Source organism: Lissotriton helveticus, chromosome 8, assembly GCF_964261635.1.
Source record: "Lissotriton helveticus chromosome 8, aLisHel1.1, whole genome shotgun sequence".
Classification (NCBI taxonomy): domain Eukaryota; kingdom Metazoa; phylum Chordata; class Amphibia; order Caudata; family Salamandridae; genus Lissotriton; species Lissotriton helveticus.
In genome coordinates this window covers 1730696270-1730711015 of record NC_136069.1, presented here as the reverse complement: position 1 = coordinate 1730711015, position 14746 = coordinate 1730696270, and positions in this window count along the sequence as shown.

Below are 14746 nucleotides of genomic sequence, written 5' to 3'. Positions count from 1 at the left end.
GTTCTTCTGCCTCACACATGCCCCCGTACACACGTGACTGTCTGGACTGGCTCCACCGCCGAGCCTCTGTGGTTGTTCTTCTGCCCTCAGACATGCCCCCATACACGTGTGCCTGCCTGGACTGGCTCTACCGCTGAGCCTTTGTGGTTGTTCTTCTGCCCTCACACATGCCCCCATACCCGCGTGACTGCCTGGACTGCCTCCACTGCTGAGCCTCTGTGGTTGTTCTTCTGCCCTCACACATGCCCCCATACCCGCGTGACTGCCTGGACTGGCTCTACCGCTGAGCCTTTGTGGTTGTTCTTCTGCCCTCACACATGCCCCCATACCCGCGTGACTGCCAGGACTGCTTCCACCGCTGAGCCTCTAGGGCTGTTCTTCTGCCTCACACATGCCCCCGTACACACGTGACTGTCTGGACTGGCTCCACCGCCGAGCCTCTGTGGTTGTTCTTCTGCCCTCAGACATGCCCCCATACACGTGTGCCTGCCTGGACTGGCTCTACCGCTGAGCCTTTGTGGTTGTTCTTCTGCCCTCACACATGCCCCCATACCCGCGTGACTGCCTGGACTGCCTCCACTGCTGAGCCTCTGTGGTTGTTCTTCTGCCCTCACACATGCCCCCATACCTGTGTGACTGGCTGGACTGGATCCACCGCTGAGCCTCTGTGGTTGTTCTTCTGCCCTCACACATGCACCCATACCAGCGTGACTGCCTGGACTGGCTCCACCGCTGAGCCTCTGTGGTTGTTCTTCTGCCCTCACACATGCCCCCATACCCACGTGCCTGCCTGGACTGGCTCTACCGCTGAGCCTTTGTGGTTGTTCTTCTGCCTCACACATTCCCCCGTTCCCGTGTGACTGCCTGAACTGGCTCCACCGCCGAGCCTCTGTGGTTGTTCTTTTGCCCTCACACATGCCCCCATACCCACGTGCCTGACCGGACTGCTTCCACCGCTGAGCCTCTGTGGCTGTTCTTCTGACTCACACATGCCCCCGAAACCACGTGACTGCCTGGACTGGCTCCACCGCCGAGCCTCCGTGGTTGTTATTCTGCACTCACACATGCCCCCATACACGCGTGCCTGCCTGGACTGGCTCTACCGCTGAGCCTGTGTGGTTGTTCTTCTGCCCTCACACATGCCCCCATACCCGCGTGCCTGCCTGGACTGGCTCCACCGCTGAGCCTCTGTGGTTGTTCTTCTGCCCTCACACATGCCCCCATACCCGCGTGACTGCCTGGACTGCTTCCACCGCTGAGCCTCTGTGGCTGTTCTTCTGCCCTCACACATGCCCCCATACCCGCGTGACTGCCTGGACTGGCTCCACCGCCGAGCCTCTGTGGTTGTTCTTCGGCCCTCACACATGCCTCCATACCCGCGTGACTGCCTGTACTGATTCCACCACCGAGCCTCAGTGGTTGTTCTTCTGCCCTCACACATGCCCCCATACCCACTTGACTGCCTGGACTGGCTCCACCGCTGAGCCTCTGTAGTTGTTCTTCTGCCCTCACACATGCCCCCATACCCGCGTGCCTGCCTATACTGGTTCCACCGCAGAGCCTCTGTGGTTGTTCTTCTTCCCTCACACATGCCCCCATACCCGCGTGACTGCCTGGACTGGCTCCACCGCCGAGCCTCTGTGGTTGTTCTTCTGCCCTCACACATGCCCCCATACCCGCGTGACTGCCTGGACTGGCTCCACCGCCGAGCCTCTGTGGTTGTTCTTCGGCCCTCACACATGCCTCCATACCCGCATGACTGCCTGTACTGGTTCCACCACCGAGCCTCTGTGGTTGTTCTTCTGCCCTCACACATGCCCCCATACCCGCGTGACTGCCTGGACTTGCCCCACCGCTGAGCCTCTGTAGTTGTTCTTCTGCCCTCACACATGCCCCCATACCCGCGTGACTGCCTGGACTGGATCCACCGTTGAGCCTCTGTGGTTGTTCTTCTGCCCTCACACATGCCCCCATACCCGCGTGCCTGCCTGGACAGCTTCGCCCGCTGAGCCTCTGTGGCTGTTCTTCTGCCTCACATATGCCCCCGTACCCGCATGACTGCCTGGACTGGCGCCACCGCAGAGCCTCTGTGGTTGTTCTTCTGCCCTCACACATGCCCCTGTACCCACGTTCCTGCCTGGACTGGCTCTACCGCTGAGACTCTGTGGTTGTTCTTCTGCCCTCACACATGCCCCCATACCCGCGTGCCTGCCTGGACTGTTTCCACCGCTGAGCCTCTGTGGCTGTTCTTCTGCCTCACACATGCCCCCGTACCCGCGTGACTGCCTGGACTTGCTCCACCGCCGAGCCTCTGTGGTTGTTCTTCTGCCCTCGCACATGCCCCCATACCCACGTGCCTGCCTGGACTAGCTGCACCGCTGAGCCTCTGTGGTTGTTCTTCTGCCCTCACACATGCCCCCATACCCGCGTGACTGCCAGGACTGCTTCCACCGCTGAGCCTCTAGGGCTGTTCTTCTGCCCTCACACATGCCCCCATACCCGCGTGACTGCCTGGACAGGTTCTAACGCTGAGCCTCTGTGGCTGTTCTTCTGCCCTCACACATGCCCCCATACCCGCATGACTGCCTGGACTGCTTCCACCGCTGAGCCTCTGTGGTTGTTCTTCTGCCCTCACACATGCCCCCATACCAGCGTGCCTGCCTGGACTGGCTCTACCACTGGGCCTCTGTGGTTGTTCTTCTGCCCTCACACATGCCCCCATACCCGCGTGCCTGCCTGGACTGGCTCCACCGCTGAGCCTCTGTGGTTGTTCTTCTGCCCTCACACATGCCCCCATACCCGCGTGACTGCCTAGACTGGCTCCACCGCCGAGCCTCTGTGGTTGTTCTTCTGCCCTCACACATGCCCCCATACCCACGTGCCTGACCGGACTGCTTCCACCCCTGAGCCTCTGTGGCTGTTCTTCTGCCTCACACATGCCCCCGTACACACGTGACTGCCTGGACTGGCTCCACCGCCGAGCCTCTGTGGTTGTTCTTCTGCCCTCAGACATGCCCCCATACATGCATGCCTGCCTGGACTGGCTCTACCGCTGAGCCTCTGTGGTTGTTCTTCTGCCCTCACACATGCCCCCATACCCGCGTGCCTGCCTATACTGGTTCCACCGCGGAGCCTCTGTGGTTGTTCTTCTGCCCTCACACATGCCCCCATACCTGCGTGACTGCCTGGACTGGCTCCACCGCCGATCCTCTGTGGTTGTTATTCTGCACTCACACATGCCCCCATACACGCGTGCCTGCCTGGACTGGCTCTACCGCTGAGCCTGTGTGGTTGTTCTTCTGCCCTCACACATGCCCCCATACCCGCGTGCCTGCCTGGACTGGCTCCACCGCTGAGCCTCTGTGGTTGTTCTTCTGCCCTCACACATGCCCCCATACCCGCGTGACTGCCTGGACTGCTTCCACCGCTGAGCCTCTGTGGCTGTTCTTCTGCCCTCACACATGCCCCCATACCCGCGTGACTGCCTGGACTGGCTCCACCGCCGAGCCTCTGTGGTTGTTCTTCGGCCCTCACACATGCCTCCATACCCGCGTGACTGCCTGTACTGATTCCACCACCGAGCCTCAGTGGTTGTTCTTCTGCCCTCACACATGCCCCCATACCCACTTGACTGCCTGGACTGGCTCCACCGCTGAGCCTCTGTAGTTGTTCTTCTGCCCTCACACATGCCCCCATACCCGCGTGCCTGCCTATACTGGTTCCACCGCAGAGTCTCTGTGGTTGTTCTTCTGCCCTCACACATGCCCCCATACCCGCGTGACTGCCTGGACTGGCTCCACCGCTGAGCCTCTGTGGTTGTTCTTCTGCCCTCACACATGCCCCCATACCCGCGTGACTGCCTGGACTGGCTCCACCGCCGATCCTATGTGGTTGTTCTTCGGCCCTCACACATGCCTCCATACCCGCGTGACTGCCTGTACTGGTTCCACCACCGAGCCTCTGTGGTTGTTCTTCTGCCCTCACACATGCCCCCATACCCGCGTGACTGCCTGGACTTGCTCCACCGCTGAGCCTCTGTAGTTGTTCTTCTGCCCTCACACATGCCCCCATACCCGCGTGACTGCCTGGACTGGATCCACCGTTGAGCCTCTGTGGTTGTTCTTCTGCCCTCACACATGCCCCCATACCCGTGTGCCTGCCTGGACAGCTTCGCCCGCTGAGCCTCTGTGGCTGTTCTTCTGCCTCACATATGCCCCCGTACCCGCGTGACTGCCTGGACTGGTGCCACCGCCGAGCCTCTGTGGTTGTTCTTCTGCCCTCACACATGCCCCTGTACCCACGTGCCTGCCTGGACTGGCTCTACCGCTGAGACTCTGTGGTTGTTCTTCTGCCCTCACACATGCCCCCATACCCGCGTGCCTGCCTGGACTGTTTCCACCGCTGAGCCTCTGTGGCTGTTCTTCTGCCTCACACATGCCCCCGTACCCGCGTGACTGCCTGGACTTGCTCCACCGCCGAGCCTCGGTGGTTGTTTTTCTGCCCTCACACATGCCCCCATACCCGCGTGCCTGCCTGGACTGGCTCTACCGCTGAGCCTCTGTGGTTGTTCTTCTGCCCTCGCACATGCCCCCATACCCACGTGCCTGCCTGGACTAGCTGCACCGCTGAGCCTCTGTGGTTGTTCTTCTGCCCTCACACATGCCCCCATACCCGCGTGCCTGCCTATACTGGTTCCACCGCGGAGCCTCTGTGGCTGTTCATCTGCCCTCACACATGCCCCCATACCCGCATGACTGCCTGGACTGCTTCCACCACTGAGCCTCTGTGGTTGTTCTTCTGCCCTCACACATGCCCCCATACCAGCTTGCCTGCCTGGACTGGCTCTACCGCTGGGCCTCTGTGGTTGTTCTTCTGCCCTCACACATGCCCCCATACCCGCGTGCCTGCCTGGACTGGCTCCACCGCTGAGCCTCTGTGGTTGTTCTTCTGCCCTCACACATGCCCCCATACCCGCGTGACTGCCTAGACTGGCTCCACCGCCGAGCCTCTGTGGTTGTTCTTCTGCCCTCACACATGCCCCCATACCCACGTGCCTGACCGGACTGCTTCCACCCCTGAGCCTCTGTGGCTGTTCTTCTGCCTCACACATGCCCCCGTACACACGTGACTGCCTGGACTGGCTCCACCGCCGAGCCTCTGTGGTTGTTCTTCTGCCCTCAGACATCCCCCCATACACGCGTGCCTGCCTGGACTGGCTCTACCGCTGAGCCTCTGTGGTTGTTCTTCTGCCCTCACACATGCCCCCATACCCGCGTGCCTGCCTATACTGGTTCCACCGCGGAGCCTCTGTGGTTGTTCTTCTGCCCTCACACATGCCCCCATACCTGCGTGACTGCCTGCACTGGCTCCACCGCTGAGCCTCTGTGGTTGTTCTTCTGCCCTCACACATGCCCCCATACCCGCGTGACTGCCTGGACTGGCTCCACCGCCGAGCCTCTGTGGTTGTTCTGTGGAAAAGTAAATTTTGCCATGTTCTGTGTCCCTACGTGTCATCCATCATATGTTATGTGTGCATGATTAAATATGCATATGTATTCCCCATGTTCGATTCAAGACGCAATTATAGTTGTGTCCACCTCTAATATGCCAGTTTCCAGTTCTCGTGAATACTACGAATATCAGGTCTATGTAAAGCTACGTTGCCACGTTTCTCAGTGTGCACGTTATTCCATTATAAAGTCCCCGTTTCTAGGCCTCAAAAGGGCCTGAACACCAGATTCAGCTCCTGTCTCCTGAAGCCTCGCTGAGGAGCGATACAGCCCCCACCTGTATCCTCGACCCTTCACTTACTTCCTGCCTCGCAGTGCCCGGCTCACCCTGGCTCAGCCTCTGAGTCTGCCAAGAATATGTTATGATTCCAGTTATCAGTTCAGTCCTCCTTCTCTGCATTCCTAAGCTACTGAACCGCATCAATAGTTTCCGTCATTGTCTAGCCTTTCCGGCTCCATGTAAGAGAAATACTGTATTTAATGGTCATTTAATATTCTTCATCACGCACTATATGTAGAATAATGCATGGTCCAGTCTTAGAATCAAGTTAGCCTTTCCCCTCCTGACTTCTAGTTTATATCAACATGTTCTCTAAACATCAGATACTAGATACTGTTTAGGTACATGACGCCCTGACTCTCCAGACTTCAGTCTCTGCTCCTAGCACAGAGTTCATAGCCCCCAGCTTCTCCTAGTAACACGTCATTGCTAGTTTGCGCGCACCATCAGGTTAGAGGTCCCGGCTCCTCAGGTAGCCCCCTCCATGGTTTCCGCCCCATTCATGACATATTCTGTTACGTTTGCATCACATGTCTATGTATACGCCCCGTTACACCTCTTTTCACCCTTATCTTTCGCGACTGCTACGCGTCACGCCTATTGCTCCACCCACTGCTACGCCTATTGCAATGTAATGACTATGTGTTTGCGTTATGTATATATGCTCATGTATTGTTATTAAAAATCATCCTTTCCCTTGTCCCGATCCTGACACCAGCAGCGCTGCTGGGCCCTGCCATCCTATTCCTATGCAGGTTGTCCTGTTCCTGTCCTTTATGCTGTAATAAATCTGCGAAACTCCTACTACCTCGAATCTTGACTCTTATTTATTGAGCTATCTGTTATTCATTTATACATTCAAAAATAGGGTATTATTTATTTATTTACCACATAATGGCGCCCGAATAGGGACTTGCCCTTTCCCCACGCGTCGGTGAAGCCACGCCGACCCCCTGACCCTCTGCAGTCGTGACGGAACTCTTCTGCGCACCGGCAGATATTTCTGCTTCAAGTATCCCTCAGGCCCACGGAGGAGACGGAGGAGGCGGTCCAGCATCCAAACGAGACGGTGGAGGAACGCGGCGAGTCCCGACCAGAGCCCAAGCCGAGAGTCCAAGGTCCGAGGTATCCGGAGGCCCACCCGTAACTGAAGTCCGAAGTTCGTCGTCCGTCGTCGTAGCAGTCCAGTCCAGTCCGAGGCCTTCCGTTCTTGCTGCCCGGTGAGTACCGTTACTGGGGTGGTATCTAGACAGGGTCAATTTAATTGACTCTGGTCCGTGGGTTGGTGGTACACAGACCCACAACGAAGTGTCCACTTCGGTGGATGCGGGTCCTGACGTGTCTCTTTATGAGACCGGTAAGTTTCGTACTGTTTCAGCAGTGCATCTAGTTCCTGTTCTAGTCAGTTCTGTTCTCGAGAAAATTCATGTATTCTGTGTTCCGTATTCCAGGTAGTATCCTGTTCGAACTGTTATTTTTAAATGTTCTTCATGTATTTTAATGTCGTGGTATGAATGGGGAATAAGTATTGTGTTCATTGTGTATTGTATTGTGTCTAGATTATAGTTCAGTCATGCCGCTCTTTTCGAAATTACGTCAGTTAAAAACCAGAAAGGGTCTGCTGGAAGCAGCAGTTCCAGTTCCGCCTAGGGACAGTCCAGGTCATTTTATGTATCAGAAGCATGGCATAAGCGCCATACTGTATCTAGATTTATGGGTAGAGTATACCAAACAGTTAGAAGAAAAGTATAGATGGCCCGTATCGGGTACATGGGATGCCGAGTGCATCATGCGAGTAGAAGAAGCATTATGGAAAAAGAAAGCCAGACAGTCACAGAAAGATGCCATCGAGTTATGGCGCAAAGAAGCTCATAAAAGAACTGAAAAGGAAATCAGAAAGTCAGAATTAAGTAGAGAATCCTTAGAACGAGCACATGAAAAAGAATTAATCGAGATAGGTGAACAAGTCAAAGCCGAACAGTCAGACAGACAGAGGCATGCCCTTATTAGGGGTATGTATCCTCTCCTTGCCGAGGGCTTGCCAAAAGCGACCCCAGAGGCATCCAGTAATTTCCCGCCACCATTAGTTCCGACCAAGCTACGTCACAAACAGACCGCAGCTGATATTTTTATTTCGTCCTATTTGGACGACACAGTCCCAGAATATGCAAATCCTGTTCGCGCTCCGCCAGTCCCTGTAAATCAGGCACTTCCCGCTCCTCCAGACACCGGAGTACCTGTTACGGTACCCCCGGTCCAGCCCGCCATACAAGTCCAGCCTACATTTCCATTTCCCACTCTGCCAGGACGAAGAGCCTCAGTAGACGACTCTAGTTTAGGGGCCGCAGGGGGAGGTACTCCTCAAACCCCGCCGCCACACAAGCGTTTAACGACAGCCGAATTACATGCACAAGCGTCACAGCGCACGCCCAGACATCAGACTGTAGCAGAAATAAGAAAATCCCTTGCCGAATGCTGCTATGATCCAGTCCCAGGCGAGGATAATATGGTTTTATATTCATTCCGCGTAAGAAAGGTGGCCGAGTATCTAGTCACCTTACCGAATATGAAAGAAGATCTAGACAGAATATATCGTTTCATCCGTACAGGGGATGATCCAGAAAGCATTAGCGAGGCCATGTCTCAAAGGAAAGTCGAGATCCAGCTCATGATATTAAAGTTTCTGATTAACTGTCTAATAAGAGAACAAGATTACCCGTCTAAAGATCCGGCCGAAATGAAAATCCTGACAAGGTGGAGTGATAATATAGCCGAGGGTAAGCACAAGACCGTCGGTGCTATGGAGAGTATGTACAAGAAAATCCGTAAAGAAATAATAAAATTACACGAACAGCGTAAAGCAGCACAAGTAAGCGAGAAAGAAAGTAACTCTGATACTGAAGAGGTAGACGACGAGAATTCCGACAGAATAGCGTATGTAGGAAAATCTAGATTTCCAGATCGCCATTTACGCCTAGAACACAAGTCTATTTTTCATTCTCCAGCACCAGAACAAGGTTCTCTAGAACAAGTATTCCAAGCTACCGATCACATTCTGAAATCACGAATCGGTTACAGTGAGTTGAGTACCATGCATGAACAAGAACTGGCCCGATCAGCAGTCCGATGGATTACTGATTCTACCACTTTTCCAGACGAAATAGTGGCACAAATGTTTCTGAAAATGCCCCCAGCCGAGCAACGACTGGTGGGTATGTATATGATCCAGCACCTCATTACATTGTATGAGGGTCAGCACTCTGATCCAGGCCCGTTACATGATATCCTGAACGAGTTACTCCAGTATAGATGGAAAGGTCTAGGTACCGATTTAATTAGTGTCATTCTAGAACAGCGTCACAAATATAGAACGTTTCTGAACCCGCATTTTGTTCATGTCTCACCCCCAGAAAGTAAACCATTTTACATGGAGAGACAGAATCCGTTACGAGAAGTCCACCCAGTTAGAGGAACGGGTGGCGAACTAGAACGAGTGTTTGTTTACACTCCGATTACAAAGATGGAACTCCTCGAGATGAAGAAATTAATTCCCTGTCATGATAAAGATCCAGCAGGGTTCCATAGAGAATTAAAAGACATGCTCCGTATGGGAGAATACACGTATCCAGATATAATTAAAATGTTAAAGGTTCTGCTGCCCGCAGGGGTGTATGAAAAGCTCAAGGAAAAAGAATGGGAGGTGGGAGAGAAAAAGATCGATTGGGCAGTTCTAGAAGCTGAAGATAAGATACGAGTACCAGGTACCGGTCTTGGAGCGAAATGTAAAGAATTACCGGAATTATTAATACAAGTTTTACCCAGATTATTGACAACTAGAAAAGAAGACTGGGATGCAATCTCAGCCTGTAAACAGAAGCAAGATGAGGATATTAGTGATTTTTATTCTAGATTTGAGAAATGTTTTAGCATCAACAGTGGCCTCAAGACAAGTAGTGAGTCATACCCTCACCTTTTTGTTACTAAATTAGTCGAGAATTCAAGTTCACAAATTAAAAATCGAGTTCTGAAAGTCGAAAGTACCTGGCAAGCTAATACCCCGTCCCAGATGTTGCAGATGCTCCAATACCACCAGAATAGAATCAGGGAAGAGCAAGAACACGAGAGAAAACGTATGAAAGACACGAAAATGAAAGTACTAGTTGCACAATCTGTTCCTCAAGACAGTCAGAAGAGGGGTCCAAATCAAGTCAGTCATCCTGCAGCTCCCGTTAAAGGAAACTGCAATTATTGTAAACAGCCAGGTCATTTTATAAATGAGTGTGCAGTTCTGAAACACAACATAGCTACTGGTAAGACTAAAGAAAGACCACGTCCGCCTAGACAAGAACAAGTTTCACAGATTCCTCAGCCACAGAATGCACAACAGACAGTTACAACACCGCAGCCTATTGCTGCAACACAGCATGTCACACAGCAGATGTACCAGTATGCACAGTCTGAGTATCCAGAGTACCAACAGTATTCACGAAACAGCCTAGAGAGGGAGGTAGGCTTGCCTCTCATCGAGATACCTGTAGATCAAGAAGGTCCCTATGTTCATAGTCAAGTATTAGGGAAAGACAGAAAGTTTTTGATCGATACAGGGGCAAGTAGGACCACAATTAGTCACGCTGAAGTTCCAGGGGCTCCGCTCTCAGGCTCAAGAAATGTTTCCCTTGGATTTTCAGGAAAGCCTATCGTAAATGAGATCTCAAAGCCAGTTTCTCTAGAAGTAGGTCCATTGTCCCGCACTACTGATCTGTTACTTACTAAGTCATGTCCAGAAAACCTACTAGGCATTAAAACACTGAAAGAGTTAGGTGCAGTTATATGCTGTTCCCCAGAGGGAATACGATTGTTCCTACGTGACTTTAAGGGTCACTATGTATTACGAGATTTTGATTCAAGACTGTCTAATGTTCCACAGCACTTATGGGCGCAAGGTCCAACTGATGTAGGTTACATGCAAATCACACCCTATCGTGTGACTCTCAAGCCAGGTGTAGTGTTACCACGAATCAGACAGTACAGATTGCCACCTGAGGCTGTAGCAGCCTTATCCAAAATTATTGACGAGCTCATGGCTCAAGGAGTGGTTGTAGAAACTGACTCCAATGTATGCAATTCCCCGATCATTCCAGTCATGAAACGTACTGATCCAAATGCACCCCCAGTATATCGATTAGTGATTGACCTACGAGAACTTAATAAATGTATTATTCCTCAGTACCCAGTCGTTCCAGATATCTCTTCCCTATTGACAGCCATTGATTCCGAAGCCACGTTCTTTACTGTAATCGACCTCAAGAACGCGTTTTTCAGTGTCCCTATTCATCCAGACAGCCAGTTCCTTTTCGGATTTTGTTTAAATGGAAGGAGCTATATGTTCACACGCGCTCCTCAAGGTTTCACAGAAAGCCCTAGTATTTACAGTCAAGCACTTAAAAGACAACTAGACAACATTCACATGCCAACTGACACTGCCCTGCTCCAGTATGTCGATGATCTCCTGATCACAGCCCGTTCTGAACGTGCTTGCGAGCAAGCATCCCTTACAGTCTTGTATTTCCTAGCCGAGATGGGGCACAAGGTGTCCCCTTCTAAGCTTCAATTCTGTGTCCAGCAAGTGGTCTACTTAGGACACTTACTGTCCAAGAGGGGTAGGCAGTTGACACCAGACCGTATCCAGTTAATAGCGAGTCTTCCTCAGCCCAAGACCCAGAAGGAGGTACGTGCTTTTATCGGCCTTACTTCTTACTGCAGACAATGGATTCCTCAGTATGCATTTCTAGCCAAGCCACTGATACAGTTAACGACACAGGAGGCAGCCGTATCGACTGTCCTCCCTTGGACATCTGAACATACACTTAGTTTCAATGAGTTAAAGAAAGCCCTATGCCAAGCTCCAGTTCTAGCGACACCGAACTACAGTAAGTCTTTTACACTTTTCGTAACTGAACGGGAAGGTACAGCATTATCTGTTCTCACACAAGATCAAGCAGGACAATACAAGCCCTGTGCTTATTTTTCGAGCACATTAGATCCTGTAGCCCAGGCTCTGCCTGCGTGCCTCAAGTCAGTTGCAGCCGCAGCCCTAGCTATCAGGCAAAGTGATTCCATAGTCTTAGGACATTCCTTGACAGTACAAGTTCCACATTCCGTGGAAGTTCTTTTAAACCGAACACAAACTCAGCACTTGACAATTGCACGTTTAACAGGTTATGAATTGACACTGTTCCAGCCACACATAGAAATCAGACGCTGCAACATCCTGAATCCTGCTACACTGTTACCATCAGTTAATTCAAATCCAGCCACACATGATTGCGTGGAAGTAGTTAACATTACGACAAAGCCAAGACAAGATCTGACAGATACTCCGTTACCAGACCCCGACCTGACACTTTATGTGGATGGTTCATGTATGAGAACAAGTACAGGAGAACTAGTCGCCGCGTATGCAGTGACTACTGACACCGAAGTTATTGAAACACACCGTATTGACACCCTGTCCGCTCAAGCAGCAGAGCTAGTTGCTCTGACACAAGCCTGCATACACGCCAAGAACTTGAAAGTTAATGTTTACACGGATTCACGCTACGCATTTGGAGTTGTACACGACTTTGGAGTGCTCTGGCAGGAGAGAGGTTTCATGACTTCTCATGGAACCAAGATTCAGCATGGTCTCCTTATTCGAGCTCTGTTAGATGCCATACATTTACCGACATCTATCGCTATCATGAAGTGCAAAGCACATACGAAAGTTACTGACACCATTTCTCAAGGTAACGATCTAGCAGATCGCACAGCCAAGCTTACAGCACAGACTCTAGACATTCCAGTTAACATGACACACACTCCAGATCCGATTACATGTATGACAGTTAAAGACCCTACACAAGATGTCATAGACATACAGTTACACGCTACTCCCGAAGAAATCAAGAAATGGTCCGAACAAGGAGGGGTCCAGACAGATCAAGGATGGTTAACGAAGGGTAGAGCCACATGGTTTCTCCCCGACTCTATGGTTCAAGTCATTATTAATACCGCACATAGTCCAGCACATTTAGGAGAAAAAGCTATGTTAGACAGTATCCAGAATATTTGGTTCAACAAACATTTACGAGCTGCAGCCAAGCAGAAAGTCCGTACCTGTATGATATGTTGTCAGTTTAATCCAGGTAAAAGTGTCCCGGTGGAACAAGGTGGATTCCAGCCCCCTGACCACCCTTTTGAAGTCCTCCAGATGGATTATATTCAGATGGAGCGATGTCGAGGTTTCAAGTATGTCCTTGTAGTTGTATGCGCTTTGTCCAGGTGGACAGAAGCATATCCAGTCCCAGATTACACAGCCGCGACCACTGCCAAGCAGTTGGTTCGTGAGTTTTTCCCTCGTTATGGACTCCCTAGAGTCGTATATTCTGACAACGGTCAGCCATTCTCATCTGAACTGATGAAGCATGTTTCCCTGTTGTTAGGGTACCAGTGGAAGTTTCATTGTGTACGCCATCCTGAAGCAGCCGGTCTCGTAGAGAGACATAACCAGACTCTGAAAATCCGAATCGCCAAAGTATGTAAAGAGAAAGGTGTGGACTGGCTGGTAGCTCTACCAGTTGCTTTATTTTATATGCGCATGGTCGCACATTCCAGATCAGGTCTGTCCCCGTATGAGGTCGTTTTTGGCCGCCCCCCTAACATGTGGGGTACTCCTAGACCCCGAAGTATTACCGATGTTTCAAGTAATATGCTGACAGATTACCTAGCTTCCTTGATGTCTGCCCTCAACTCATGTCGTTCACAGGTTGCCGCCGCATTTCCAGACAATACCGAGGTGGCACCGCATGAAATCGTTCCAGGATCCATGGTGATGGTGAGGAATTTTGACAGATCAAGTCCGCTGGAGCCTCGCTGGAAAGAGCCCCGACAGGTCCTCCTCACCACCCGTACAGCCGTGAAGTTGGAAGGTCGCAAAGGCTGGGTGCACCTTTCTCATGTAAAACAGTTTAATGGACTGAAACCCGTCTTAAAGAACATTTCCCAGGATTTGAAGGATTGCCAAAGCACCATTTTTAAGGACTGTCCCGCAAAAGACATTGCTACAAACCCTCCCCTGTTAGAGAAAACTCCGCAACAGGAGTATAAACTCAAGTTAAGGTCTAGTAAAATAAGTCAGCCAGTTTGATTGTCTAAGTCCTCCCCTAGGTGAAACGGTTAGACTGTTTCTGACATGTATAAAATAGACCCCCATAGTGAGAGAGTTAGTCAAAACTCAATTCGATGTATCGTTTTTCTATGTTTCATATTGTTTCTCAGCATTATGATTTCCTGCACCAGTTATGCATTTTTCTTGTATTTCCCAGTTCTTCATGTAAATAAGTCTGCTAATACTACAGTAGAGCACACGTTTAGTGATCTGCCTCCTCATGAACTCTCTTACCGCCTCGCTATGCGAAATAATTCCTTTATCCGCATGTTACATTACTCACATCAGACCAGCAATGCCACTAATTGTTGGGTGTGTGGTCGACTCCCCCCTTTCCAGATACCGAAGGGAGTTCTGCCACTTTTTCCTTATCCATTTTCACATAATGGTTCGTGTGGAGCATGGTCCACGTTAACGTCATCCTCAACAGATATGTCTTTTCTTAACAGTACATGTTTCCCAGACAAGCAAGGTCTCCCCCACAGAACCGGGTTAGATCTAGAAAATGAAGTGTATAATTTAGGTAACTATTCTTCGAATTTCATGGTCCTGAATGTTCAGTCTGATACTACTCCAGACTTACCTGCTATTTCAGTACTACCAGTCAAAGGCGAATTATGTGTCCGAAATAATGGTTCCGTACATGTAGGACATAGTGATTGTACTACTATTGTCAAGTATAGTGACAGTGGGAAATCTATCTTCAAAGCTTCACGTCATTCTTATTTTATTCGTGGTCAAACTGCATAT